Here is a 24,964-nt window from a genome sequence, read left to right as displayed (position 1 = left end):
TTGCTAACTGCCTCAACTCATAAGGCAGAAATGACTAGCAAAAGGTGTCTGGGGATGTACCTCGGTGTACAGGCAGCCTCTGCAGGATGCCCAACAAGACAGGTCAAACTGCACTTTCCCTTTCTTAAAAGCCAAGGGATATGTGTCTTTGGCTTGCATTTTTTCTGTAGAGAATGCAAAAACGAGAAAGCATCCAAACAGAAGTCATGTATATAAGAGACACATTTCAAGGTACTATGAAATAATGTTTATTATTAAAATGAGCATAATCTTTTGGGCTTTCTAATATTTCCAAGAGTCTAAAGAAATTTCAGTTGGCAGAGTTTCTGATATTTTACTGGCAACTAAAAACAATTTTAACAGAATGAAACAAATTGGTTGTTGTGGGTTTTCCGGGCTCTTTGGCCGTGTTCTGAAGGTTCTTTTTCCTAACGTTTCGCCAGTCTCTGTGGCCAGCATCTTCAGAGGACAGCACTCTGTGCTCAACAAAAGAATGAAACAAATTGGTTATTTTAATAATAAACATCACTTCAAAGCTTCCTAAAACCATATATCACATAGGCTGCACTTTTTATATGAAATTCCATGTAAGTGCATGTAATAATAACCACTCGGTATATAGAATGAGTAAGCGGTCAGAAATCTAGAACATTTACAGAATAAACACAACTAGACTGGCACACAGGACATGCGAGGACATGGCAAATCTTGCATCAGCTCCCTATTTATTTATTTATTTATTTATTTATTTATTTATTTATTTATTTATTTATTTATTTATTTATTTATTTATTTATTTATTTATTTGTTTATTTGTTTGTTTGTTTGTTTGTTTATTTATTTATTTATTTATTTATTTAATTTATATGCCGCCCACTCTACTATTCATTACCAAATACACAAGTTCATTTCCCAAACTGCACAGAGAGTTTGCGCAAAGCCTCCTGAGAATTTGAGGAAAAGTCCAGTAAATTCCATGAAGTGAAGGCTGAAGTATAAACCAAAATTATTGTGTGAGATTTCACTGTGGAAACCCTGTAAAAGGCCTACTGTGTCCTAAAGCAGGGGTCCCCAACCCCTGGTCCATGGCCTGTGCTGGTCTGTGGGCTTCCCAGGACTGGGCTGCAGAGACGGATCTCCGCCGCCCCCCACACATGCACACGAGGCATGTCACACTCGCAGGGGGAGTGTTGAGCTCGCGGAGCGGTGCGACACCCCCCACAAGCACAGCACACACCCCACAAGCATGACACACCCATCCACAAACATGGGGTGCCCCCGCCACTCCCCGCATAGAGCCCGCCACCCCCAACTGGTCCGCGGTTCCAAAACAGTTGGGACCGCTGTCCCAAAGGATGGTTGCTCCAAATACCTGATTAACATAATGCTCCCAAGAGCTGACTGGAAGAAGATAGCCTGTGTGCTGTAGTGGTTAGACTGTTGGACTAGGCTCAAATCCCTAGTGAAACTTACTGGGTGAACTTGGACAAGCCAAATATTCTCTGCCTAACCTACTTCACAAGGTTGTTGGGAGGAAAAAGAGGGGAGAAAAAGCATCCTGTAGACTAGCTTTTCATGTGAGGAAGAGTGGCTATAAATATATCCACTGTCATTTGATATTCCATCACAGTAGTCCCCTACCTTGGATCCCCCATTTTTGTAGGACTGTAGCTCCATTAGTGCAAAAAGCATAGCTAATAATGACAGGATGGTGGGGGCTGTAATCTGGCAATATCTGGAGACCCAAAGTTTGGAAGCATTGTTCTAATGATGTTGGAACTAAAAGGTATGAACTGACTCCATTAGTCAGACTACAGAAACAGGCTCCTTTACCAACAGATATCCTTATGTAAGGCTAAAGCCTAAAGTGTCTGTGGCATTCACCCTTGTGCCCCTTTCTTGACCGTCAAAACTCAGAGCACACGAAGGCAAACAATCCCCTCTTTTACACTGCTGCCACCAGGTGATCACTCAGGAAGATGAAGATTCAGGTCCACACTTCAAGGTCTTTTAAATAGAACTTTTGTTTATTGATTACAGAACTTGAAATTGATTCATGAATATCTTCTTTAGGTAAATTTATTATTAACCACCACCTTCTATTTGATAATACACTTCTAACTTTAATCACATCTCAGAATTCCCCAAACTCCACACTCTAACTACTTCTCTCTCACACACTCCACTCCAGCTCTCTTCTCTGACTGACTCTGGCTCCACCTCTTATCACCTTTCTCTCAGCTCTGCCTCTCAGCAACATGAATATGCATGAAGAATTAACAAACATGAACCATTGAAATAATAAAGGGGAACACTGTCTTGTTCTGTAAGGTACTTTTCTTAACAATTTGAAATGGGGGGGGGGGGAAATGCCTTGAAACTAATGCAAAAGTACATATATTTCACCATGTCTCACTAAATGAAAGACGAATATGTAGAACACCTTTAACTGAACTAGGGAGATGTAGCTGGTTGAAAGCCACAGTGTGCCTCTGCAAACATTTCTCTTTGAGGACATCTGTACGTGGAAGGACATCAACTCATCTGATTTTAAAGATTTCATTGTTTTAGGTGGCAACAACTCCCTTGTGCTGCCTGGGTGGGGCTGTTCTGGCAACCTGCCCGGTGGAGCCAAATTTGGAATAAGTTTGGAAATGTTCCATGTTGTGATCCAGAGACAACTGATACTTTGTAAGGTAGCTGGATACTTAGAAGCCTTATGAAACCAGGCTTACAATGGAGACAGTATTAGATGTTATATGTATGTTGATAAGCAACTTGGTGTTACGTAATTCATGGGCTGCAATTTTTACCAAATTAATCCCTTGAAAAACTTGGTTAACTACAAAAACACATCAGCATGTTTACGAAAGTGTATTTTTGTATGCATGGGCACATTCTCCTGTCCTTCATATTGCTGATGTCTTTTCTAAGATAAAATCTAGTGAAACTTCTGAAAGCATTACCTAAAAACAAAATGAATCTCTCCTTTTCAGTACAATTATTTCATTCATATGCAATTATATGTAACTTCAACAGATTCTAAGACACAACTGAGAGATTAGACAATTTTGTCAGTTTAGCTTCTGTCTCAAGTTCTTTCCATGTTGTTTATGAACAAATTGGGAATGTAGAGGATACCTATCAAGCATGCAAATAAAACATGTTCAAAGACATGTTAAAACAGCTTAACAGAAAAATTAAGACAAAGAACATCCAACAAAAGGACACCTAATTCATGGTTTCTCTAATTACTAAGTGCTTGAGTAATTAGCCAGGTTTTAAGTAGGCACTGAAATAAAAGCAATGTTGGCACCAGTTGAGTCTCCAAGAAGAGGACATTTCACAACCAGTGTGCTACAGCTGAGAGCCCTCTCCCACATCTCTGTGTAATCTATCACTACTAATTGTGGGCAATGAAGGACCCTACGCCCCCACAAATATCTTGATGATCATGCAGATATATGGGGTGGGGAAGAGAGGTTTTCCCTCAGACATCTATGTCCCAGGCTGTTTAGATTATTGTTTCTTTCCCCAGCTGACAACCACCTAAAGCAACTGTGTGTGTGTTTTTCCCTCTGCTCGAGCTTTGTACCGTGCATTTGTCATGTATTGTCAAATTAATCACTTCTTTCGCTCCCTGGAGGGGCAGAGGAAGTGAAAAAACACTTTTCATGTTAGAATTCATCTGTGGGCAGGTGCTTGAGCCAAGGAAGTATTTAATTTGACAATATCCTGAAGTGTTTCTCTTTTCTTAAGTCTCTCCATGATATGACAAATACAAAGAGAAAGGCTTGCTTTGGTTCATTTCCAGTGACTGCACAAAATAGCGTGATCCTACCTGCACCAAAAAAGTAGAAGCCCCAGACAGGGCTAGAAAGATATGGTTAGGAACATGCTAGGGATAGACTGGTTTGCTCCAGCAAATGTGTTGTCCGATTGCCAGCTTTAGAAGCGAACCAGCCTGTCCCCACAGCAGACCAAACAGCAAGCTAAATGCCCATGTAGTCACCCTCCATGTGACCAGAACCCAATGTTTATAGCCATGCAGATTAGAAATTTATTGGTTTTGTTTGGTTTGGGTCTTTGCTTTGTTTCATTTTTTGAAAAGTGAAGTTTCTTGGGATGCTAAATTTTTCTTGTTTGGCATGGAGCTGGAGAAGATATATAGCCTAATTATGATGGTTGACTGGGTAATAAAAATAGTAAAATATAGTGGCTTTAAGCCAGGAGTGAAGAATGTGTGCCTTCCAGATGTTGCTGAAGAATGATAGGGATTGCATTCCAATAACAGATGTTCCCCACCCTTACTTGAAGCACAACACAGTTATGTAATGTGCTTGAATGACTGTAGCCCATTTCAGGAAATGCACCAAGTCTACCTTTCCATGATGAGGGGAATTTCAATGGCAAACTTACCTTCCCACTAGATGGCAGTAATGTACCAAGCAGGTCATGGAAACCAGCAGCAGGTCTTTTGTAGAATGCTAATATTAAAGGTAGTGGATAATGTCAGAAAATGCTCTTTTCACATTGCAAACCAGGAAAGTTAGAAGGAAGTGTGTAACAAGGAGGCCACCAAAACAAAACTATGCATTCATAGAATGCCCACAGACATAGTTCACATCAGGGCATGGAATGTTACTTTTAAAAAGCAATTACTTATTATTACAAGTTCCAAGCCTACTCTCAAATTCTGGAGGTTTTGATCTATGGTACAAGCTACTCTCCCCTCCCATCCACCTTGTCATCATCTCCATATCCACAACAAATTATAAGGCACTGTAGCAGAGCTTGTACCATAGTACAAAAAACTGAACTTATATTAGAAGGATGAGCTGGACATGCTACTATGGGTATTTGAGTCACGTATAGCCAAATGAGGTCAGTATTCAGTCAGGCAAGTAAGTAGGCAGCCCTCCCCCCCAACACACAAACAAGCATACACTTTTCTTCTACTTTTTGTGAAGAAAGAACTAGCCAGCTTCAGATGACAACAGCCATGCCCAGGGGAAGATGCAGAAATTCTGTGGTTGGGCTGTGGCAGAAACCTCCCAGCTACATACTGTGCTGGCAAAGACTCTTATCTGCAGTTTACAGGTTGCAAAATGGGGAGAGTCAGAGGTGAAAAGAAGTAAGTGCCACACCTATAGATGTGGAGGAAGAGGAATCATATTCAAACGTATTTCAAGCCTATTTTTATAAGTCTCTTAACAGTCTTATAATTCACTAACTAATTAGCAACACACATACACACACACACCCTTTTGAAATACTTTAGGAGAGGATAGTCCACTAGAATTTTTAGAGTACAGTCCATCTCCTTACTGAAAGAGATTGTTCTTCAGTTCAGTTAAATGTTAAGGAGTTATACTGCAGTGTCACCAAAATGAGGAAGAGCGAAAAAGCAGAATTAATTAGCCTCACCTATTGTTGATTTTGGCTTCCCTTACATTGGCTATGCTGCCTTACCAGTTCTGACTAGTCACAGGATTTCTGCATGCAGGGACGGGGCTTCTCCATGTTTTGAGGGGTTGGGTTTCTGTTTCTGTTTTGAACATAAGAGAAGCATTAAAATGGAGTAGTTTGATAATGCGTGTGTCTATAGTCATGCTGAGAGCTGTAATGTGATTATCTTGAATGGAAAGATCTTAAAAATCATCCCTCATATTTTGTTCATTTTTCCAATATGTGACCCCTAACACAAGGCATATTGCTGATCCTCCTTTCAACTAGCTAGTGATATAACGTGAATTTAAAACCTGACAGTGCACTCACATACGAAATTCTTCCCTCATTGGACTCTCAACCATTCCTTTGCTATCTTCCCTTCACTTGGATTTGCTCATCTATTACACAAAAGTTTCAGGAAAATGAACCACATCAAATCCTCTGAAAGAGAGGAAAGCAGCTGTTGTGTCACCCACACCCTTTTGTACACTCCCTTGGCATAAACAAAACCACAAAGAGCAAAAGAATTGAAGGCCGGGTGTGCAGATATTAACACTGCTCTTTTTGTCTTCAACCACATCACAAATACAGTCTCTCTGATGTTGTAAAGTTAAGGTCTATGATGGGCATGTAGTGAAACGGGCTGAAGCCAGTGCTTCCCCATTACATTTCTCATGTTTTGCACATGTGTGTGTTTTATCCATATGCTTACATCAGCACATACATTTTCTGTAGTACATTTATTTGAATCAGCCACCTGCCATACAATTCATACACCAGAGGAAGCAAACTTTGGTCCACAAAAACTCACTTTAATCTTTAAAGTGGCACAGTATTTGTCCCTCCCTTTTCTTTTCTTTTCTTTTCCTTTTTCCCTTTGTCAATGTGGTGAGCTGAAGTAACCCAGCATTGTCCTTGGAAAAGATCTAAATAAAGCAAATGCCCAAATTAAACATTCTAACAAATGAAGACTTGACCCACCATTGCGGGCCTTAGCTAAATCACCACAAAGAACAACCGGTCTTTCCCTCCACTAAATTGTCTTGATCTGCAAATGGATAAAAGAAATGTCCAAATCAGAATAAGCAGAATAATACCTTGGCAGAGAGATAAACTGAGTCTTTACCTATTTCCACAAGTTTTTTTTCACAGAACAAAATAACCATATAAGCCATTGTTTCTTCACATTTCCATCTTCACATGGAGTGAATGTGATTTTGCAGTGGCACATCCCTAAGATGGTCCCTGAAATGTGCCATATCACTTCCTCCGGCTTGCTCACATCAACTTATCACGAAGTCAGCTGAGACTCTCACAGTTTGAGGACTGCCTTCTCCCCAAATCTATTTCTTGGGATTTTTCCCCCCTGCAAAGGTAGCTGAGGTTGCTGTATAGCAATCAAGCTTACATGATGTCACACCACATGACCGAAGATTAAATCTGGGTGAATGCTAATGTGAGCCATTGATCAAACAGTAATGTAAACAAAGTGCATGTAACCACTTGACAGACTGGTTTGTCTTTGTCCTGTCCAGTGGAGAGAAAAACCTTCTGCCCTTGATCAGTGAGTGACTCATATTAACAAGCAAATGACCCTACTATCCAGGGTGTGTGTGTGTGTGTGTGTGTGTGTGTGTGTGGTAGTATGGATCTTGGCTGTATTGCAGTAGGCTGCTGCTTCATTGGCTAAGACCTGTGTCATTAAAATAAATCCGAGACAAGTCCAGCCAGGAAACAAGTAGAAGGATCAGATATTGGAAACATTATCTTTTTGGAGGACGCCTTCCAAAATCTTACTGCTGGCTGCAGGATTCTGGGAGAAGGAGGAGGCCAAAGAAGAAGAAGAGGAAGAAGAAGAGAAGGAGGAGGTGGTGGTGGAGGAAACACTTCCATTCCCTGCATATTTTCCTTTGCAGGACAAGACAGAAGACTGGTGTATCAACTGATCACAAAGTAGGGATATTTGAAGAAGTCAGTCTTTGAGTTGTGAACTGGCCTGATCTATACTTTCAGATAGGGATTCGACATGCCGAATTTGGCCGATGGCCCGACAGATATTCTGCGGCTTGGTGCCCTGTCCCTTCTAGCGAGTGTCCACTCTGAGGCGGGGCAGGGAAGCCGAGATGCTGCCTCCAAGTGGGTGCGCGCTGGAGGGGGTGGGGCGCTGAACTGTGGAACACCTGTTGGGCCATCAGCTGAATCAGCACAAACTGCTGAACTGATAGTTTGTGTCCATCTCTACTTTCAGACTGATGTGAGAATGACAGCATTCTTATCCTTCAGATTTCACCTTTCCCAAAATTTTGCAATGTCATTCCCAGCTCAAAAGATGATACAATGCATCGAAATCAGTATTTTGAGAGAGTATATGTTCAAAAATAACTATTTCAATGCAACTGCATTACAGATTAATGCAGAAATGAGACAGAAAGGACTTAAAATATATACAAAAATGATAACTTGTGATCTACAGTTGAGGACATTGGGGTAATTTGCCACTACGTAAATACTCGCAGCCATCTGTCTCTCCCCTCATTATCTGCACAAGGGACTTACATTATTAGACCACTAAATTTTATTTTATTTTATTTTATTTTATTTGAAATAGCTAGCTTTAAAATCGCTAGCTGAGGCTTCAATACTTTGGCCACCTCAAGAGAAGAGAGATCTCCCTGAAAAAGACCCTGATGTTGGGAAAGAGTGAAGGCAAGAAGAGGAGGGGACAACAAAGGACGAGATGGTTGGACAGTGTCATTGAAGTGACCAACATGAATTTGACCAAACTCTGGGAGGCAGTGGAAGACAGGAGGGTCTGGCGTGCTCTGGTCCATGGGGTCACGAAGGGTCGGACACGACTTAATGACTAAACAAAAAGCTTTCAACCTACACTAGACCTCAACAGGTTCTGCACCAACAAATTATGGGTAGTGCAGAAAAAACATATGAAAGCCCCCAAAGTCACATCAGATTCTGTGTCAGGATTGTTTCTTAAAGATGAGTTTTAAAATGCAAGCAGGAAATACAGACCAGGAGTGAAGGTTTCAAATTCTGCTCTTAGTGGACATTGGTTCAATTTTCTCAAACAAAGGGCTGCCACATATTTAGCATTTCTCTCTCCCTTATTGCCTTCTTTTGAAACTCCTTGTTCCTATTTATTGGGGGGAAAGGTTACAGAGAAATGTGGCAAAACCCCACCATAGAATTGGGAATAATGGGTTTAGTCTGCCCACCAGGTGAAGCCAATTGAAGCCAAATTAATAGTATTACCTTATCAGAAGGGTGGCCATACAATAAAGATTGTACTGTTGTAGAGTATCACCTAGTGGTTGGAAGCATATATTTTCTTCAATTTGCAGACCTTCTTGCCTGTTGTTATGTGCCCATGTCGCCTTCTCCTTTGTCTATTTTTAGTGGTCTAATAAAGCTATCACCTGCCCTTGCTTTTGTATTTTAAAGCTTTATTTAAGAGCCTCCAAAGGAGCGACTGTGCTTGACAGTCTCACTGTCTCTCCTCTTGAAGGCTGTTTCCCATATATGTATCTCTGCCCATTTTATTATACCGTGTTTCCCCGAAAATAAGACAGGGTCTTGTATTAATTTTTGCTCCAAAAACGCATTAGGATTTATTTTCAGGGGATTTTTTTCCATGTACAACAATCTACATTTATGCAAATACAGTCATGTCATCTTCTGATTGCTGCACAGTGGTGGAGGGCGGAGTTTCACTGAACTTATTTTTGGGGTAGGGCTTATATTACGAGTATCCTTAAAAAACAATACTAGGGCTTATTTTCAGGGTAGGTCTTATTTTGGGGGAAACAGGGTAGCTGCACAAGAACAATGAGGATATTGTGCAGCAGACCAAATCAACATTCTATAAGACAATTCCAAAAATGGGAAAAGCCGAAACAAAATATTATAACCTTGAAACTGATCAGAACCAAATCTGGCACAGTTTCAGGAAACAGTCTCTTCTTGCTCTGTACCAAATTTGTGGGTGTTTGGACAGCAGCTCCATTGTCTGCTGATCCATTTCCAGGTACAATTCAAAATGCTGGTTTTAACTTACAAAGCCCTAAACAGCTTGGTTCCAAGCTATCTAAAAGACCAAATCTCCCTTTATGAGACTGTCTGGGTGTTAAGATAATCAGGGGACGCCTTTGCCTTGGTCCTGCCACTCTCACAGGCACATTTGATGAGGATGTGGGAAAGGACCTTCTCTGTTGCAGCTTCAAGACAGTGGAACTCCCTTCCATGGGAGGTCATGCTGGCCCCATTTCTACTGTCCTTTCACAAGCAGATGAAAACCTTTCTCTTCTTTTCTTTAAATGGCTGGTTGGTCAAGGACATTTTTCAAAGCAAAAAGCAAAGCAAAAAAGCAAAGCGTGCTGCTTATATACCGCCCCATAGTGCTTCAAGCGCTCTCTGGGCAGTTTACAAGTTAATTATGCAGGCTACACGTTGCCTCCCCCCCCCCAAGGGAGCTGGGTACTCATTTTACCAACCTCAGAAGGATAGAAGGCTGAGTCAACCCTGAGCCGGCTACCTGGGATTGAACCCCAGGTCGTGAGCACAGTTTTAGCTGCAGTACAGGAATTCAACCACTGTGCCACGAGGCTCTGTAAAGGGATTGTTTTATTCTGCTGTTTTCCTTGAGCATTTAATATTGCTCTCATTTATGAGTTTTAATATGGCGTCTGTTTAATGCTTTCTAAATATTACAGTAATTTATTATTTTTGCTTTTCACTTTATTTCTTCTAATACTATAAGCCACCTTGGATCCTTTAGGAGAAAGGAGGCTTGTAAATATTTTAAATTAAATTAAATTAAATAAATAAATAAATAAACAAACAAACAAACAAACAAACAAACAAACAAACAAACAAACCTCTCTTCATACACATCTGCAATCAGTTCAAGGGCCAATTCACTCATGAGTATGACTGATTATTTGGATATATAAACCCCTTCAATTGTCCTCACCTGCAAAGCTTTGAATCATGGATCAAGTATCCTACATTCAGAGGCCTTTTTGAAGAAATGATTCCCCCCACCCAAATTCTGGAGCATTTGAGTTTCTAACCAAGAGATACTCAAATATGCATTTAAGCACACGGTGGCTGAAATTCCCTTGCCTATTTTAATAGGCCACACAAGAGTAGACCCACTGAATTGCTGAGGATTTGGTCAGTCAACTCCTCCGTAAATTCCACTGATTTTATATGAGTTTAATCTAGTCGCACTTACTGTGCCAAAGTAAGTTGCAACTAAAGTAAGCCCATTTGAATCAAATTCCCACTGGTTATATAGGCCTACTGTAGTGTGACTGATTATACTGTCCACATTGGGATATAGATATATGAATCACTGATGGCACAGGCTGGATTGGTGGGGGGGGAGAGACCTCATTTGCAATTGTTTCTACTTAGAATGATCCATTCTTCCCCTTAAAGAACTGTTGTGTACTTTTCTGGCCCAACAGTAGGGCATGCATTCTTTTTGGCACTCTCATTGTTTAGTCCATAGGTCGGGGAACAGGGGTAAATTACCCCAAATGGGGTAAAAGTGAAAATCCTGGCGGTAATGAGCAGGCTGCTACCTCCTCCCTCCCACCCACCCCCACCCTCTGCAGCCAAAGCTTTAATTGTAAACCACCTCATCCTGTTACTTCCTTCCTTGCAGCAGGGCACTTCTAAATGCTCCTTTTGTTCAGAGATCGGGGAGATAAGCTTCCCTAATTGGTTGCAGCTGGGGATTAGCCCCGGGCAATCAGCCCATCCCAGGCTTCTGAATGACTGCTTCCTCTGGAAGTGACTGCAAAGAAGCAGCAGGAGGGAAAGGAGCAAGCAAGGGAAGGAGGGAAGAAAGAAAGGTGAGAGAGACTGAGGACTTCATCAAGCTTATTTAAATGTACAAAATGGAGGGAGGGAGGGAGGGAGGGTGTGTGTGTGTGTGAGAGAGAGAGAGAGAGACTACTCAGAACTGAAAATGAACAGGCAGGCAAGCAAAAGAGAAATTAAATTAAGGCAGGGGGAAGGGTGGCTTTTTAAGGTGCTGTCTAGGTTTATCATTGCTTTCCTCCCAAGAGGCAGGCATCTTTGAATTTCATGGCTGCTGTCACCATCTGCAGTGATCATGGTGCCCAAGAAAGTGAAATCTGTCACTGCCTCCATCTGTTCCCCTTCTATTTGCCAGGAGGTGATGGGACCAGTGGCCATGATCTTCCTTTTTTTGATGTTGAGCTTCAGACCAATTTTGCATTCTCCTCTTTCACCCTCATTAAGAGGTTCTTTAATTCCTCCTCACTTTCTGCCATGCTTTTGCATAGTCAATGAAGTAGAAGTAGATGTTTTTCTGGAACTCTCTGGCTTTTTCCATAATCCAGCTCATGCCCCTTCGAAATCCAGCTTGTACTTGTGGGAGTTCTTGGTCCATGTACTGCTGAAGCCTGCCTTGGAGGATTTTGAGCATAACTTCGCTAGCGTGTGAAACGAGTGCAATTGTATGGTAGTTAGAGCATTTTTTGGCACTGCCCTTCTTTGGGACTGGGATGTAGACTGATCTTTTCCAATCCTCTGGCCACTGCTGAGTTTTCCATTGATGATGATTTAAAAAAGCACACTGGTCCTTTGATATTGGGCTGTGGCACCAGGGTGGGTGACATGACCTTTAGCCTGGTTTGTTCCTTTTTGCACACCACACATAGAATGATTAACGTGGTAGGGAAACACACACCCCATTCTGCGTTGGCTGTCTCTAGCAAGCATGTCATTGCTAGCACCACTCTGGCAGCCACTAATGATCCTCTGCAAGCTAGCAAAAAATTAATGCACGTTGGACACCTTACTACTACCTATACCACACCATGGCTGGAGTGCAATGTGTTCCAGCAAAAATAGTGAACATCTTTATCAGTTTTGGTGCATCCTGCTAGTTTGGTACACAACCTGTGTAGGTTCAATAATATTTTTAATTCAAATAATGTATGATTTCCTTCCTTTAGAATCAAGGGGGTAATGTCGGCGTATATACATTTTTTGGGGATTAAAAAGTAAAAAAGTTCCCTGACCCTTGGTTTAGTCTGTTTAGCTAGGAGACCGCACCCTCCAGCAGCCTCAGCATCCAACTGCCATTGTGGCTGCAGATTCCTAGGCAGAGTGTGAGAGAAAACTGGGGGGAGAATGATGGAAGAGAAGCAGGGAGAGTGAAAGGAGAAAACAAAACACCACCAACAGCAAAGAGATGCAAAAAGCTCTATTTCACTCCCCCTGGCCCAGTGCACATTATCAGGGGAAGTGTTTAATTGACAACTGCTTGGGCTACAAAGGGTCATTTGCTGTTCTAACAGATGGAGCACACCGAATTGCACATCATTGCTCCCCCCAACCTCAACAGACCCTTTGTAGCCTGATCAACCCCACACCCAAAACAGCCATTCTGGACAGGTCCTACGTTACAGAATTTCAGCCTCTGTATTCCCATTTCTTTGAAAAAAAAATGAATAACCTTTAGTTTGCATCAGGGTGATGAGGATTGCTCCACTGTATGGCAACTTTTTTGAAAGATTGTGCAACATGCCCAGGGAGTCTTGTGTCTGATTAATAAATCTGCATCAGTCACATAAATGTGAGTCAGTGTTTTATTATCTATTTATTTTTACCGTAATTTTTATATGAGCTTGTTTCAGTGCATTACTCTGAAAAGATGTATACACTGGAAAAAATAAAAACAAATAATAAGTAAATGCAGCAGTCTGCCTCCAGAGCCTTCTCTAGAACTTACCAAGACGAAGGTTACTGTACTTGTTAGTGCTGGTACAAAGCATTTACATGCCTTGCAGGATATTTTAAATAGAGTCAGGTTAATCCCATATCAAGCTAGTGCAGTATACTAAGCATATCTCAACTAGGGTTTCCCTTTGCATTGGACAACATGTGACACAACCTGTCCTGAGACTCTTAAACCAGCTTGTTGCCTTAGGTGTGGTGGAAGGGAGCATGTAAACCTTGTTTGTCTTGTTCTCACAAAGGAGAACAAGAACCTGCACAGTTTTGTTCCTTGCTTGCAAAAGAGCCAGAGGTTTTCTGTTGATTTGATCCAGTGTTTTCACACCTGCCAGAAAAAGAAATTGGGGCAAATAATGCAAATCATGAAAAACTACATCTGTTACAGCCCAGTTGTGAGGATTTAAAAACTTTTAAAAGTCAGAAGTATGGATAGGTTGGTTGCATTATTTTTCATCAATTTACATGCCTTTTGATAATTCTTTCTCTCTCCCCACCCCCACTGTTGCACATGAAATGGACAAAAATATTTCTCGGTTCTCAAAATTTGCAGAGATTCATTTTGTGTTCTCTTACTACTATTAATATTCATTGTGATTCACTATTATTGGAGGGACCAAAATGGCCATTTATCTGAGACATTTAAGGTCTTATATTAATTTTCTGAGAATTAGGTGCAATAACCTATCTGCTCTGAACATTTAGCATTTTGCTTCATTTCTTTTACACTCATAGCAAGCACATTTGATTTTAATGCAACAAAGAGACAGAATTTCACAGGAGGTGATCTCGGAAGACAGAGAAGTCAGTTCTGGTTATGTTCGTCTCCAGGGGGGGAAAATCGAGTGTGAATTTTGTTGCCTGCAAATAAGAATTTCTCTCCCCACATGTGGGGGCAGGGAGTTTAGTGCTGATACGTTTTGTGAGAAATGCAGCCGCCTGGAGGAGGAAAGTGCTTGTTGTTGCTCTGAGGAAAAGGAACATCAGAAGACTTGAAAATTCCTTGCCAATGTATTACATTGTGTTGAGACAGTTTAAACCAGTGAGAATAAGTAATTTAGGGGTAGGATTTTTTTTAACTCTAGGACTTCCAGTCCCAGACATAGCATGGAATCCCCCAGGCAGAGTTCTGGGACTGGGTGCAAAGCAACCAGAAGGCAAAATAGATGTCTCTCTAACCACCATTGTCTGCTTCATTTCATGTTTTTCAGCTGGATAGAAGAAGGGAATGCCTTTGAGTGCATTGCTTCCTGGGATACTTCCAGGGAAGGATAGCCTTATTACCCTTCGACTGTAAAGCAGGGGTTCTCACTTAACCACCCTCTTATGGAGCAGTGAGACCACTCTCAGGAAACAATGCAAATGAGGGGGTGTACCTTTCTTCTTTTCAGCTGAACAGTTGGGGGTGCAGCAGGCAATGGCAGTAGAGAAGCATCTTTCCTGCCTTCTGGTTTCTCGTCTTGTGGTACCAGAAGTCTCCCTAGAGGATGTAGATGACCTCCAGGGCTGGAAGTTGTAGAATTATGAAAATCCAATTCCCTAATGAAACATACCTCCCCCCTTGGAAAGTTTGTATCATGGGATAACACTCATGAGATAGCTTACCCATATTTTAAACATCTTGTTTAAAACATTGCTCAGTTAAACATATACCATATATATACTCTATTACATAGTTTAAAGCATATTAATATTATATATTTATATTTAAATTATATTTCTCAACAGTTTTATTACTTATAATACCAACCTTACTTACCATTAATTCATATATAACATACATTTTTAATTATTTTTCAAATTAATACACACTTAGAACTTTTAATTAGAGCAGTTTTTATCACATTAAAGATCCATATTACATTAGTCCCTTTTGGCAGTATTCTGGTCTTCTTGTCACAGCCTCGCCCCCTACATTTTGAGTTCCTTTAACACTCTGGATCCCGAAGTCACAGTCTTGTAGGATTATGGCACACCTCCTCAACTTCTTATTATTCTCTCTGTTAGTCCACAACCCCAGCCATGGGGAATGGTCAGTGCATGGAACAAAATGTCTTCCCCATATGTATGGTCCAAGCTTCCTCAAAGACCATACAATTGCCAAAAAATCACAATCTGTGGTGGAAAGGTGACTCTCACCCACCTGCAGCTTCTCACTCAGGAACGTCCCTAGATGAAGGTTCCCGTTGCTGTCCTCCTAGCTCAGCACGGCTTGCAGTCCGATGTGGGATGCCTCTGTGAAGATGGTGCCCCCTTGATGGAACTCTGGTTCTCTCAGGGCAGGACCGGTCATCAGCGCAGTCTTCAGCCTCTCAAAGGTCTCCTCAGAGTCGCTCGACCATAGGATCCCACCAGCTTTTCTTTTAGGGGTTAGGTCCGATAAAGGGGCCTCTATTTCACTGAAGCTCTGGATAGAACACCCCTCATAGCTAACTAACCCTAAAAAAGATCTGACTTTCTTTGTTGTTGGTTTAGGCCAGCTACTGATTTCTTTAATCTTTGATGTAAGGGGTTTGATTATGCATCCCCCCAACACTATGGCCTAAATCTGGAGTTACCCAGCTGGCATTTGCTAGCCTTCATTGTTACTCCAGCCTCATGTATTCTTAGTAGCACTTTTTCACTATGGTATATGGGATCTGTCCACGTCTGACTGTAGATCCTTATCTCATTTATATATGCTACCATGAATTCTCTGAACTTGATCAAGTTCACATGGACCACTCTTTGGCCTTCCTCTCCTTCCTCCTGAATTATGTAATTTATTTCATTCATCTTGGATTTTATTCTAAAAGGACCTATCCAGTTGATCTGCATTTTATTCCCTTTTATAGACCTCAACCTCAGGACTTTCTCTCCCGGACTGAATGATCTTTCCCTGGTCTTTTTTCCTCGACATAACTTTTGCTTCCCTTGCAGGCTCTGCAAGTTTTCTGCATCTGACTTCAGAGATTGCTGCAAGGATTTCATTAACTTATTTATATATTGGATCACTGTCTCAGGATCTTCACCCTGTTGCTGCTCCCAATTTTGTCTAAGTAAATCTAAGGGTCCCCTCACTTTCCGTCCAAATAACAATTCAAATGGACTGACTTCAGTGCTTTCCTGGGGTACAGACCGGCATGCATATACCCAGGGTTGTATCTTGTGATCCCAGTCATTGGGGTTTTCTGCTGCATACGTTCTGATCATTCGCACTCAGGTCTCATTACATTTCCCCCCTAATTCATTTGTCTGAATATAGTATGGGGATGGTGTAATATGAGCTATGTCACAAAGTTGCCCCAGCCTTTTCATTAATCTGGAAGTGAGTGATATTCCCCTTCTTGTTACTTTAGGTAATGTTCCCACCTTCTCCAGGCCTATGCGTAGAAATGGGGTTGATATAATTGGTAAAAGGCACAATTTTGCTTTAGTTTTGTCATTTGCCAGTACCTTGCCTCTGACATATGTCATCGCTTTGACAATATGATTTTATTTGCTTTCCCATCCCAGGCCAGTAAAAATTTTGTGCTATCCTCTGCTTTGTGTGCGTGATCCCCAAATGAGCTGCAAAGATGCCTGAATGTCCCTTTTCTATAATCTTTTCCCTGTACTTAAATGGGATGACCAATTGTCTGTGGATGCTTTCCCCTCCCCCTTTGGATTTAACAGGACCTCCCTATATAACAGATCTCTGTCCACAAAGAATCTTTCAGGGGACTTAGAGGTTATTGGTCCTTATCTGGCCAACTTAAAGCATTGTTGTAATGTAGAACCCTGTCTTTGTTCTTGTTTAAAACTGTTTTCATGAGGATTTCCTAGATTCACTACCTCAGCTAGTTCATTTGCTTCATTTTCTCCTATTTCTTCATTAGAGATCTCACATTTTTCTTCAGGTGTTCCTTTCTTTTCTATCTGGGAGCTAGCAGTCATTAAAACACTCTTAACATGCTCAGATAAATCTAACCCAATCAAACAAGGGGTAGGAGTTTGATCTGTGATGGCTACCTTCCACATTCCATTCCACCCTTGATATTTTATGTGTACTTTAGCCATGGGCAGAGTAATTAATTCAGTCCCTATCCCTTTTATGGTTCATTTTTCATGATATCTCCCCGAGGGACAATATCAGAATGACACAGAGTTACTTGAGAGCATGAGTCTCTCAAAGCTAGATACAGTGGTGCCTCGCTTAAAGAGCGCCTCGTATAGCGACGAATCCGCATAGCGATCCCTTTTCCGGGATCACTAATGCGGAGGCATAGGGTCGGCCCCAATGGGCGAAACTCACATAGCAAAGATCGGTAAGCGTTTCGCTTACCGATCTTCGCTTTGCGACGCACGAAAATCAGCTGTTCGGGCGCGAAAATGGCTGCCGGACCCTGGAGACTTCACTAAACGGTGAATTTTGTGCCGATTTGGAACGCATTAAATGATGTTTAATGCGTTCCAATGGCTTTTTACTTTCCACTTAGCGAAGTTTTCACATAGCGAAGGTTAATCCAGAACAGATTAACCTCGCTATGTGAGGCACCACTGTACTTAATTATTTATATAAATAGTTTCCCCAGAGCAACAGAGCAGCTTCATTTTGTTTTCAATAAAATAACATTTCACAACATTGGCTAAAGGTGGCAGTTCTTCCTGGATTTCTGCTCTAGCAGTCACTGTGCCATTTTTAACTGTACCAGTGGTCTCCCACTGTGGTTGTATACAGTACACGTTCTTAGGTACATTTTCCCCTCCTTTCTGTAGACTAAAGTCCTTATCCTTTGATGTTTGGCATTGAGAAATGAGGTGCCCTATTTCTCCACAGCCATAACATGCCTTTGGGGCCCTTTGTTCAGAGAAAGGGGGCTTGTCTCCCTTCCCTTCACTGCTTTTATACTTCTGTTGATTTTGCTCTGAGGGTTTGTCCCTAAAATGGCTTCCAGTTGCCTGTGTGTTTCTGGGGTAATCCCTGGTCTCTTTCTTTCTGTCCTCCCAGCTTCTCCCACCAAATTTTACCTCAGAAAAATTTGGGTTTTTGATTTCTGAAATATAACCAGCCATCTCACTTGTCTGCTGAACTGTTTTAGGCTGTTTATCTCTGACTAAATACCTTAGTTCTCCCGGCAGAACCAAATAGAATTGTTCTAGCCCTATAATATTTTTCATATGTATGCCTAGTCTGTTCCATGCTGACCATCCAGGAAGCAGGAAGTCAGAGAATGGCTACATTTTAAAAAGTATTTGACTTGGGTTTAGTATGTTTTAAATTGATTTTTAAAAATCATGATGCACATGACTACATGATGCACATGGAAGCATAGATTCTGGTAGAAAAGCAAGATATTTTATTGAGTGGCAAGAAGGTCATTTAATTTAATTCACTTGTGAAATCAGTTGTTTTGGCATATGAGAACACCTTGCTATTTAGCAAAAGATGAGGGAGGCAAATGGGAAAGCCTGAGGTGTAGGGTCAAATCAAGCGATGGATGAGATGTGTAGTCTAAGCGAGGAGCAATGTGCTGTCTTTTCAGTGAGGCAAAAGGAGGCACATATTCTCATGGAGCCACATGATTTTTAGATAGGATCATCTTCAAACTACTCTCCAATCACAGACACCATCTCTGCTCAAACATTGGGCAGTGACTTGGGGATGATACTACATAGAGATCACGAGAATCCATGCCTTGGATCAGTGTTTTTGTACCACGACAAAGCCATGCACCCAGGATTTCTTTGCTGTAGTCTGTGGGTATAAATAAGACTTATGATCTGACAGTGGTTTGGGGCAAATCAAGTCTCACAAGGTCCTCTCCTTGCCTGTTTGCAAACATCCACAGTCCATCCTGGGTTGGTGTTATTTGGAGCTGAAAAGGGTCAGAATATTTTCAGGAACCATGCGCTGGGCCCCCAACGGATATATAACACAGCTTAAAAATAGATTAAAAGTTCTTCCAAGAGGGTGCACACACCAGTGTAAATATCATGTGACTACTATGTGACATTAGCCCAATTTCAAAAACCCAGATATCATAATGTAACCATGTGCTCAGTTGAAGCAGCTCTGCCAAGAGAATGGCAGCTTATAATACCATTATTTGATCAAATAAATAAACCAATGCATATATATAATTATAAATTCCCATAACTCAGTGGTATAGTTTGCGTACAGAACATACAATTTCCTCCTCAGGATCTTCAAAGGCATCACTAGAAATTCATTCAAATTACAAGGCAGATTATTTGTGACACCGTCTTTTTCTATCTCATCTAATAGGAAGAAAGAAATTCACTTTGCCAGGCTATTTGCCTTTTAAGTAGCTGGGTATTGTTTATTTGGGCTGGCAGTGGCTCTTGGATTAGATCTTTTCTACCATCTACTACCTGATATTTTTAATTAGAGATGCTATTTGGTATGCAAAGCATGCTCGATCCCTGAGTTAGGGATTCTCCCCCAATAAGGAAGTGAACTGAAGAGCATCAATGCACCATTCATACCCAAATAGCAGCTTCTGTACGCGCACTGGGGAGTTAAAGAGTTGATCTTGCCTGCCACCTTTCCCTCCTATCCATGTTAAGTAAACAAAAAAAGGTGTGTATTCCTTTAAATCAGTCAAGCAAAAGAGAGTTGGAATTAGATCACTGGTTTGCATAGTACCAGGAATCAGACTGGACCTGGCAGAAGCGCCTTAGTGAGAAAAGGAAGAGGCAAGAAATGCCTTTCTCTGTGTGTGTCCCATGCTGAATATCTTGCTTTGCCAACGCAGTCAGAAAAGAGTGTTCTTAATAATTAAGCGGAGGAGCTTGTTTAACATAAAATGTTTCTGGCTGCCTTCCAACATCATTTAATATACTGTATTCTTTCTATATTAACAATTGTGAGGGTTAAATTGATGCTATGATTTCACAGACGCTCAGACGTGATCTTAGGCACAGAATTCTGTTTCCTGATGATATTTGGCTTTTCAGGAAGAACATGTTCCTAGATCTAATAAGTGTATGAGCTCTGTATATCAGACCCGAATATCTGAGGATTTCTGAAACAGGTTTTTAGTGGTCCCCACATTTACTTTTAGTAATCAAAAAACACACAAGGAGCTACATACTACATAACTTCTTAAATCCAGTAGCAAGTTGCAACTAGAGGAGACCATTGAACCAGTAGGGATTTGGTGAGTCAACTTCTCTGTAACCTCCATTGATTCAATGGCCCTGCTCTAGTTGTGACTTACTATTGGATTTCAGTTGATTTGCAGTTTGATCCTAAAGGACATTACTGTCGCCTTAACCATAGTTAAGATTTCACTGTTTAACACAGTTGAGACAACAATGCTTTTGCAGTCTTCCTTGCTTGGGAGCTGAAGTAATCACATTCCATACCTAACAAATTCCTTGGCAGATGACACCAGACCTTACAAAAGATCAGCAGCTGTTTCAGTAAGGTTGGATGACAGTAGCTTGAGAAGAACAGAAGGCTAGAGCCACCCTCAGGGTTCTACAGAGAAGGACTAATGTACGTAAGAAGCAACCTAAATCAGTAAGGAGGGGGAATGATAGACAGACAACTAAGAGGACCCAGGTGTCTTTTCTTTTCTTCTCTTCTCTTCGTGTGTAACTACTTGTTGATAGATAGACTGCTATTTCTAGGTTCACTTCCTTCTCTTTATTCTCCAAAGGTGTAGCATGTTGCAGTGGCATAGCATGGGTGGCCAGCACGTGGAGTAAGGTAAGGCCTGAGAGAAGGAGAAAACTGTGGGGGTTGTGATATAAAATATGTTGTTTGAAACTTCCGGTGAAGACACACGGAACAGTGCAATATATTTTCAGAGCAATTTCCATCCAAGCTAATTTAGTTAGCCCTCTGTTGAATTAAGCAGCCAAACATAATGAAAGTAAGACTTTAATTCAGAAATATTAGATATTCTGTCATAGAAAGTCTCTTTTATTCTTTCCAAATGTTTTTGATTAACTGGCAGTCACTGTTTTCTAGAAAAAATATTTGTTAAAAACAATGTCTACATTGAGAGGTTGAGAAGGTAGCAGTATCATTTTTAAAAATAAACAATACATTGATCCGTATGAATGCATTCCTCTTTACCTTACAAATAAACTAGAATAAATAAAATTAATAGTTTCCAAATTGGTCCACTGTCATATGCAGGTGATATTTCACATACTAATTAATTAAAATAAAAGAAGTTTTTGCAGTGAGATTTCTATTTGTAAGGGGTTTTCTCCCCTGAAAAAATTGTTCCATCCCCCCTTTCCTGCCAAAGAAATAGCATTCTCTGCAGAATTATTACAGTTCCTGCACAAAATGGCATATTTCCTGTGGCACGACAAAGAGCTGTATAGAATTTGGTAATTCAGATCAAAAGAGCAGGCAGAAAGCAAACAAGCAAAGGTGAACTGGAACAAAAACGAAACAACTTTCTAGGAAGCTGGAAAATCTTGCTGGTATAGGGGGAAGTCTCAACGAGGAAGCCTGGTATAGTGAAACTCAGAAAATTACTGAGAATGAGACTTTTTCAAGTACTCTCCACATTTCTAGCCTACTGTAATGGACCATCCAGACTTTTACCCTTTACTCTTTTGCACATATGCCCTATCAATCTTTTGTTCCTATCATTTTGAGGTAATCACAATGTTCTTAGAGCCCAAGGCATTGTTTTTTCCCCTGATGTAGGTATAATTGTGCAGTTGTTGACCCCAATGCAGAACTTCGCCTTTAGTTCTCCACTGGAAGCAAGAAGCAGTTTGCTGCGGTACAGAGTTCTGGCTAGGTGTGGCTGGAGGTGGCCACTAGGGCTGGCCCTCATTCGCAATGCTAGCATGACTGGAAATGTAGCTCCTGGTGGTGCTTCTGCCACCACACCAAAACAGTGGCAAAAGGAAAGAGGGTGTTGGCGGCTTTGGGTGTGGGACAGAATCAAGTGAGAAGGAAAGCCGTGGGGGTGGATGAGCTGGGAGTTGAATTGGGGTCAGCGATGGGTAGAGGAAAAAACCCTGTAACACCTTCTGCTGTGGATTGCAAACAGGAGGCAATGTGAAAGAGAGAAAAGGAGACAATGGATTAAAGGCAATGAAGGTGGTAAAGCAGGAACAAAACCATCCTGGCCTTGTCTGGGTTTTTAGTTTTATTTTTTTGGTCCTTGTTGTCATGATCTATTTTTTGGAAATGTTCTTTGCATGTCTCCGCTGCAAATTTACATAAATTCTGTACCTTTCCATTTTACATCAATTCTATATTAGTCAACTTTGCTTCCTTCAGAGACTCCTGGAAAAGAAAGTTTGGTGAAATCGCTGTCATTCTTATTTGAAATTCCCCTTTCACTGCACTGTGGTTCTTTGCAAAGATGTAACAGCTATGAACATATTAAGCCACCTAGTACAAAATCAGATGAGGGGACGTGGTGGTGCTGCGGGCTAAACCGCAGAAGCCTTTGTGTGCTGCAGGGTCAGAAGACCAGCAGTCGTAAGATTGAATCCACGCGACGGAGTGAGCTCCCGTCGCTTTGTCCCAGCTCCTTGCCAACCTAGCAGTTTGAAAGCATGTAAATGCAAGTAGATAAATAGGTACCACCTTGGTGGGAAGGTAAACAGCGTTCTGTGTATAGCCGCGCTGGCCACGTGACAACGGAAACTGTCTTCGGACAAACGCTGGCTCTATGGCTTGGAAACGGGGATGAGCACCGCACCCTAGAGTTGGACATGACTGACTAAAATGTCGAGGGGAACCTTTACCTTTACCTTACAAAATCGGAACTTCAGTCCGTCTAGCTCAGCATGACCAGCATTGACTGGTTGTCTAAAATTTCAGATTAGAGATGGGCACAAACGGAACCATGAGCCAGGGAAAAAAAACATGAACTGGGCTGGTTCATGGTTTGGTTTGTTGTTTGGTTCAGGGATCCCATTTTACCAAAATGAAATGAAGCACCATTTTTATTTACTTATTAATTTATTTTTATTTATTAATTCATTTATTTTTGCCCTTAGAGCTTTGTTTTGCTTTGGCAAAATGGGATGCCCGCCTCTCCCGCCACCTCCCTACCTTGTCTTGCACGGAAGCCAAGCCTGCTGCCTCTGCACATGCACCCGCCACTCAGCTGACAGACAGGCACATGTGCGCACGCGCGCACACACACAGGCCTCCTGCCTCTCAGGATGGCATCAACATCATCAGCAGCTCCAAGACAAGGTAGGGAGGTAACATGAGGAGGGGAGGCATGGGCTCCCCTCCAGCATAAACCCATATAATAGTTTGTGGTTTGTGGATAACCACAAACCTCCATGAACCACTATTTTTCTGGTTCGTGTGCATCTCTATTTCAATAGGATTTTCCAGCCCTGCCTAGAAATGGAAGCATTTGAACCTGAGGCCTTCTGCATGAATGAAGTTGACCGGCGAGCCAGAGCGCCATCCCATTTTAAACCTACGATGCAGCTGGAAGTGGTCTTCACCAGACTGCCAATCTTTGCTCCTTCCTTGAAAGCTCAAAGGGAGCAGGCAGAGATGACTAAATCATCAATAGCTGTTTGCTGCACTAATGGTACAAAATTTCTATTGGAGCTTCTGCAGAATATGGGCCTCAAAGTCATGCCCTTTCCCAGGCTAAGATAATATTTAATTATAGATGAAGAAAGTTAGCTTTTAAGGACTATAGTTTCCAGAAGCTTCCAACTGGTATGGCTAGTGAACATGCTGGCTAAAGAAACACACAGAAATATTTTGAAGCTCATTTCTAGCTGATGTGTAGAGGTGCCTTCCTGCCCCCATTGTAATTACTGGTTATCATATTCCTATGAACTTTAAGGAACATAGGTTGGGTTCTCCAGACTAAGTTAGCTGTGCTTTAGCTAGAATGAAATTAATGTGACAGGTTAGTCCCATTGATTTCATTTGGATTACAAAATGATTAATTTGGGTTGGTTCCAACCTAAGGTGCAGATGGGGTGGGGGCTCTACACAATTGCCAAAAAATAATAAAATAAAAATAAAAATGCAGAAGCAGCTTTTCCCAGGCTTGCTGTCTTATTTTGCACTGTCTGCTGAATTTTATGTGCCATTTATTAAAACGTGACAGTTGAAACTGACAGCAAGTTGCTGTCACAGCCTGTTCGAAAGCGTGCTACTTGCTGTTTGTCTCTTCTTAAGGCAGGATATTGGGTGGAGTCGGCTACACCATTTCTTTTCATCTGATGAACCAGATTAGCTGGGTCTGTTTCAACAGGGTGTAGTCTTACAGGCTGCTGAAGAATCCCAAGGCAAATGCCCCAAGTCATACACTTTGGTTGTTCAGCTCTTGACCTAGGGCCAGATGCCTTCTATTGTGCTAATCTACTTCAAACACACCCTCACAAACAGATTTCAGCACCAAACCAGACAGATCTATTGGGATAAAGAATCATATTGAAACATCTGATCAATAGCCTCCTCCAAAACATAGCTAATTAGTTTCTAGAGCATAGCCTGAGAAAGTTACTTTTTGGGCTATAACACCCAATCAGCATGGCAGCTATATTAATTTGGGAATTCTGGGATATAATTTTTTTCAAGCTCTGGGGAAAACATAGAAGTAACACGTGCATAAATAGTGTGGGGGGTATAATTCAACAAAACATTTTTTCCAAACTCTGGCCAGCATATGTGCACATAGTTTGCTTCTGCACAAAGTAGGGCTGGATTTCTCTACAAGCTAAGTAATTCGGACTCTCAGATTATGTGAAAACTGAAAATCTAAAAGAAAAGACTACC

General features: G+C 41.4%; 2 long non-coding RNA genes across 2 annotated transcripts in view; one reads left to right on the top strand and one right to left on the bottom strand.

The window, feature by feature from the left end:
- The window catches only part of LOC144589422 (uncharacterized), a 53,279-nt gene that overhangs the window by 4,706 nt on the left and 23,609 nt on the right, over positions 1-24,964 (bottom strand). The window lies entirely within an intron of this gene.
- Positions 20,632-23,629, top strand: LOC140707758 (uncharacterized). The gene is made up of 3 exons (XR_012087932.2): positions 20,632-20,719; positions 20,883-20,932; positions 23,545-23,629. It is a non-coding gene; the product is annotated as an uncharacterized LOC140707758 (long non-coding RNA).

This window comes from Pogona vitticeps, chromosome 5 (assembly GCF_051106095.1).
Source record: "Pogona vitticeps strain Pit_001003342236 chromosome 5, PviZW2.1, whole genome shotgun sequence".
Classification (NCBI taxonomy): domain Eukaryota; kingdom Metazoa; phylum Chordata; class Lepidosauria; order Squamata; family Agamidae; genus Pogona; species Pogona vitticeps.
Note: the sequence above shows the minus strand (reverse complement) of the source record. Positions and strands in the feature narration are given on the sequence as shown.